Source organism: Thamnophis sirtalis, unplaced genomic scaffold (assembly GCF_051295495.1).
Source record: "Thamnophis sirtalis isolate CommonGarterSnake01/CBP01778 unplaced genomic scaffold, rThaSir2_p1.2 scaffold_3, whole genome shotgun sequence".
NCBI classification, from domain to species: domain Eukaryota; kingdom Metazoa; phylum Chordata; class Lepidosauria; order Squamata; family Natricidae; genus Thamnophis; species Thamnophis sirtalis.
Genome location: NW_028261383.1, coordinates 164,650,812 through 164,657,260, shown reverse-complemented (window position 1 = coordinate 164,657,260; position 6,449 = coordinate 164,650,812). Strand labels below are relative to the sequence as shown.

At 34.8% G+C, this 6,449-nt stretch overlaps 1 long non-coding RNA gene across 1 annotated transcript; it reads left to right on the top strand.

The window, feature by feature from the left end:
• The first annotated feature begins 424 nt into the window (after positions 1-424).
• On the top strand, positions 425-4,854 carry LOC148048314 (uncharacterized). Its single transcript, XR_015695828.1, has 2 exons — positions 425-506; positions 4,579-4,854. It is a non-coding gene; the product is annotated as an uncharacterized LOC148048314 (long non-coding RNA).
• The last annotated feature ends 1,595 nt before the right edge of the window (positions 4,855-6,449 follow it).

Sequence of the window (6,449 nt, the reverse complement as noted above, 5' to 3'; positions counted from 1 at the left end):
GTTTTAATAGAACTATTTTAAAGTAACATACAATTCATCTTCATCATAATAATGCCCACATATTCCAAACCAGTTCATCAGCCTCAAAAACTAGGCAAAATGAATTTTGTCATCACCTTTATAAAATATTTTATAAACTATATCTATAAAATAGCCACTGGCATCACTGATTTGGACCAAGCTTATTTAGGTCCCTAAGTTGCACCTAAAATAGAACAATTATTCATAAAATGGAAAACATTCTCCCCAGGTATGTCAAAACTGCACAAATGCAGAAATGTGATATGAAATCTGATGAGATTGCAGCATGTTTGCTTGAACCTCATTTACATAACTAAAATTGTAATATTTTGGAACTGGTTATTCTTGATGTATATGCAATTTTGCAAGGCTGTTCAGAGTTTAGTAAGATGGGTAAACCTGCTCTTTTGAAATGTATCTCAGCTATATCAGAAGTGGAGAAATGGAAGTGAGATTTCAATCTGTACGGGGAAGAAGGTTCGCAGGTAAGAAGATTGATTGATTGAAATGTTTGTCGTCTTAATTCATCTAATTCTGATGAAGTCATCACTTCAATTAATTTTGAATTCATCTGATTCATCTTTTTGTATGTATGTGTGTGTGTGTGTGTGTGTGTATTTGTGTTTTTATTTGTGCTTTCACAAAATATTCAGATCCCCTGAACATTTAATAAATGTACAGACATTTCTAAAATTATGTTTTCACCTTGCCATTATGGGGTATTAAATGTAGATTAATGAGGAAAAAAATGAATTTCCACAACTGTAGAATCGGGCTGCATCATAACAAAATTGGCAAAAGTGAATGTGGTCTGAATACATTAAATGTATGTGTGTGTGTGTGTGTGTGTGTGTGTGTGTGTGTGTTACTACTTTGCTGAAGTAAATCTGAAAATAGAAGAAATATAGGGGAGAAATTAGAGGAAAAGAGAGATTCATCATGTCTTTAATAAACAGTTGATCAGCTTTCCTGAGACTCACTACTGATCTTTTACCTCAGAGGTAAATGTGATGGATGATCTATCATATGATGTCTTGGCTACCCAACATATTAATTATTCCTTAAGAACCGCAATGTTTGCTAGATTCCTCTTTCCTGATATTGCCCTCTCAAACAAACTTGTTGAGAAATAACTGAGTTAAAACAAAGAAACCCAGGAAATGAAGCTTCAATTAAAACTACAAATTTACTCTTTCAGTTACTTCAGATAACCAGCGATCAGAATTGGTCTCTCCATATGTCATCCTTAGTGAAGCATGCATCAGAGGTGGGTTCCTCCTGGTTCAGCCCAGTTCAGCTGACCCGGTAGTGGTTTTTTGGCCTGGGTCACAAAACCGGTAGCGACCCAGGCTGGCCACGCCCCCGAACCAGTTCCCTGGTCCCTGTTGCCATTGCCGGCATGTTTTGTAATGTGTGCATGTGCACAGTTCACTATCTGGCAAACTCACAATATTTGTTTATCTTGCCATGTAAATGTACAAATCTGAATAGACTGTGTTGTTTCTCTCATATATATGTGGAGACAGGTCTCTAGTTGTTCGGGTTTTCTCCCGCGTAGAATTGGAGATGTCTTGGCGACATTTCGACGAAGTCACATTCGTCATCTTCAGGCTGCTGCTGACTACTTCAGGTTTGGTGTTTCCAGGAGTAGTGTGGGATCTTGGCTGGCTGTTTGTTCCTTATAACTGCTGGTAGGGGATTAAATTTTAACTGCCAGTAGGGGATTAAGTTTTAACTGCCAGTAGGGGATTAAAACTGATTGAATGGGGGCTTGGGTGTGTCTTGATTAGGTGGAAGTGTGTCCTTATTTGGTGGAGGGGTGTTCTGTTCTGATTGTTTGGGGGGTTGTGTTTCCTGTGAGGGTGGGAGGGGTTTTGAAGAGGCTGATTGTGCTTTAGCAGTCTGGCTTCTGGTTCTGGGTCGTGCCTCCTCATCAGTTTGTGTTTTTGGTTGTTTTCTTTGTGGATGTTTTTTGGTAGTATTCTGTGTGGCTATTGTGAGTGTGGGCCTGGTCTCATTCTTCATGTTTGGGATTCATTTGTTAATGAGGGCGGGTTTCCAAAGGGCTGGCAGGCGGGAGGTGTCGTCTCGCCTGTTCATGCTATGTGGGTGTTTTTCTATTTCGATTGCTTCCCTGATTTCGATTGCTTCCCCTCCCACCCTCACAGGAAACACAACCCCCCAAACAATCAGAACAGAACATCCCTCCACCAAATAAGGACACACTTCCACCTAATCAAGACACACCCAAGCCCCCATTCAATCAGTTTTAATCCCCTACTGGCAGTTAAAACTTAATCCCCTACTGGCAGTTAAAATTTAATCCCCTACCAGCAGTTATAAGGAACAAACAGCCAGCCAAGATCCCACACTACTCCTGGAAACACCAAACCTGAAGTAGTCAGCAGCAGCCTGAAGATGACGAATGTGACTTCGTTGAAACGTCGCCAAGACATCTCCAATTCTACGCGGGAGAAAACCCGAACAACTAGAGACCTACATACTAACACCCGCGAAAACCTCAGAATATATATATATATATATATATATATATATATATATATATATATATATATATATATATATATATATATATATATATATATATATATATATATATATATACATACTTAAAGTCACAAGCCCTGGTATGCCCAAGTGTGGGAGGAAGGTCACACTTCCACTCTCTGTCATTAGGCTCGTCACAAGAGTCCATCCAGACAGAAACCCAATATTTTTACTGTTGCCTTTGTTATATTTGTGTTTTTATTTGTGCTGATAAATAAATAAAGGAAGACTAGTATAGATCTATTTCAAGCTATTTAGCTCTCATCAGCTAGCCATATCCTTACTGGGATTCGAACCTGTGCTCTATTGCCTCCCAGGCAGGGAGTTAACCATTTGAGCTACAGAGAACGACTCCTTTTATCAGCCAGCCAGGGTGGGAGGTATATACTTTAAGTATATACCTCCCACCCTGGCTGGCTGATAAAAGGAGTCGTTCTCTGTAGCTCAAATGGTTAACTCCCTGCGTGGGAGGCAATAGAGCACAGGTTCGAATCCCAGTAAGGATATGGCTAGCTGATGAGAGCTAAATAGCTTGAAATAGATCTATACTAGTCTTCCTTTATTTATTTATCAGCACAAATAAAAACATATATATATATATATATATATATATATATATATATATATATATATATATATATATATATATATATATATATATATATATATATATATACACACATATATATATACATATATACATATATACATATATACATACATACATATATACATATATATATATACATATATATATTTAAAGTCACAACCCCTGGTATGCCCAAATATGGGAGGAAGGTCACACTTCCACTCTCTGTCTTCGGCTCGTCACAAGAGACCATCCAGACAGAAACCCAATATTTTTTTTTATTTTTTTTACTGTTGCCTTTTTGTTATATTTGTTATATTTATGCTGATAAATAAATAAAGGGAGACTAGTATAGATCTATTTCAAGCTATTTAGCTCTCATCAGCTAGCCACACCCTTACTGGGTTGGTTCGATTCCCAGCACAGGTTCGATTCCCAGTAAGGGTGTGGCTAGCTGATGAGAGCTAAATAGCTTGAAATAGATCTATACTAGTCTCCCTTTATTTATTTATCAGCATAAATATAACATATATATATATATGTATATATATATATATATATATATATATATATATATATATATGTATGTATGTATGTATGTATGTATGTATGTATGTATGTATGTATGTATGTATGTATATATACACACACACACACACACACATATATATATATGTATGTATGTATGTATGTATGTATGTATGTATGTATATACACACACACACACACACACACACACACACACACATATACCATGAAATTTCATTTTAATGTATGCTGATTAGCCTACATTCAAAGTGACAATAAAGTTATTCTAAGCCTAAATTCGAAGTCTTCTTGAATTGGAAACTTGTTAGCACAGAAGAAACTGAAGACTGTTTTCACAATAACCTGGTTACTCAACCCATTTTATGACATTGAACAATACTTTGAAGCAAACCTTTAACAAATGTTAAAGCTAACCAAAACTATCATGTTGTACTAATTCAGTAACTAGATATGTAACTAACTTAAGCAAGCATATTGCTTTAATGCAGTGAATAGATTCTTCTGTCCCTGGAAGGCTAATCAAGAAACAAAAATCAAAAATTTCCTCCTTCCTGAAATCAGGATTTTGTGTATCTGAGTGTGTTGTAAGAGCCGATTGTCTGGTTAAGAGCCCTCTCAGTTCTCTATTGCTGGCAGCCAAGAAATAAAGTTTATGAAATGAAATTGTTTGGTTTGCGATCAAGTGCATTCATCTTTTGGATTTTGATTGATCCTTAATTAATTGTTTACTTGGACTTCTATTTATCATTCCAATTTGTTGAAACACTTGGACTTTCCCCAAAATGCCCCCCAAGATCTACTGATACTGCAGTTATAGTTAACTGTTTTCTGACTTTCTTTAATTTAATAAGGACAGGAGCTGACGTCACAATGGTACGATGTGTGAGCTCAGAGCTCTGAGATCTCAGTCAATACTATTGCGGCTGAACGGTCCTTTTGGACTTAAACCGTCCTGAAGAGATGGTGACAGGGAAGAGTACGTCTTGCTGATCTCAGGGACATCGCAAAGTCCCAGATTGATCCAAGAGAATCTCTTCTTGCTGGTGACAGAAGCACAGCCAAAAGCTGCTGAAGTTGGGACAGCTCCGCAACGGGAGGAAAGCGGAAAGAGAAAGTGTGTCCATCTGGTGAGGAAATTTTATTGTTATAAAAGACTGCCCAAAAAAGATTGAAGTTAAATTAAATTGGTAGAGAAAAGGAAATAAGTGGCAGAATTAAGCTGTATTGGACAGTGTGTTATTTTTTTTATGGATGGAAGTTTTGCAAATATTTCCTACTTTTTAAAGTAAAAGTATTGGTTTTTCTTCTTCTATTTCTTTTTTTAACCTATGGATTAAACCTTTTTCTTTATTTTTTTATAATATTGGTTTGGATGGGTTTTTTCTCTTTATTTTGCTCCATTTAAGAATTTTGTTTCTTTTAAGCCTGGAATATAAAGAAGATATAAACGGAATATAAAGAGAGTAGTAACATCAGAGGGAAAAGAAGTTACACTGCCACTTAGCGGTTGGAGGTTAAGTCCTGGAAATATTGCTTTCTCTTTTTTCTCTTTGATCATTTTAACTTTATTAGAAACAGCAAAGAGAATTGAGAAGAGATTAGAAAATATAGATTGTAATGCAGTAAAATTCGATGGAAAAATTGAAGATATCCAGCAAATGGAAAAAGTGGAGGTTAGAGTCCTAAAAAAGCAACAGAAAAATGAACAAAGTGGCAAGATAATTGTGGATACTGACAGTGAACTGAGTCTGGTTGGAGATGGAAAGAGTGGAACATGGAAAGGGAAGATATATGGAAGAGCTCTACCCCAGATTTCAAGATATAGAAGAAGAAAAAAGAGAAGAATTGATGGATTCAAGGAGAGAAACTTTGACAAAAGCACTACTGATAACCAAAGATAAGCTGATTAAAGAAGCTGATGGAGGGTCTAGAGATTTTACAAGATATGTAAAAAGCAACAAGTTGCGAAGAGTAGTCCACACAAATTTGATTAAAGAAATAACCAGAAGACTAATTCCACAAATGGCAAAAGACATAAGATTGCACTATTACTGAAAAGACACAGGTTGAGATATGAAAACTAATATACAAAATATTAGTCAAATTTAGTTAAAATTAGAGCATTATGTTAAAAATGAAGTGATAATGGATATAGTTAGATAAATAATTGATAATGATAACAATGTACACATATGTATTGGTTTGATAAGAGGAAATTTAGTATAAATTCTAAATGGTGATCATGAAAGGAAATTTAGAAACTCTGTTATGTATAAAAGCTTATAATATTAAAAAAGAGTAAGTCAAATTTAGTTAAACTAAGACCAAAAAATAAAAAATAAAAATGAAATGATGATGGATATTGTTAAATAAATGATTGATAATGATAATAATGTAATATTTGTATTGATATGATAAAAGGGAAATTGGATATAAATTGTAAACAGTGATTAAGAAAGGAGGTCTAGAAACTTTATTATTAAACATAATTAATTTTTATTTAGAAAGTATCATAAAGATGTAATGTTGCTGGATGATATTGAAAATAGATAACAGAATGCCATCATGTGGTTTTGCTTTAAATTTTGGAATATTTTATATAAAGGGACGTAAAAACAATCATAGTCATATGAAGATTGAGGTATGATGATAGTAATATATATAAAATATATTTGATTTAAAACATATAACTTGATATGAATTGTAGGTGATGACTGTGAAA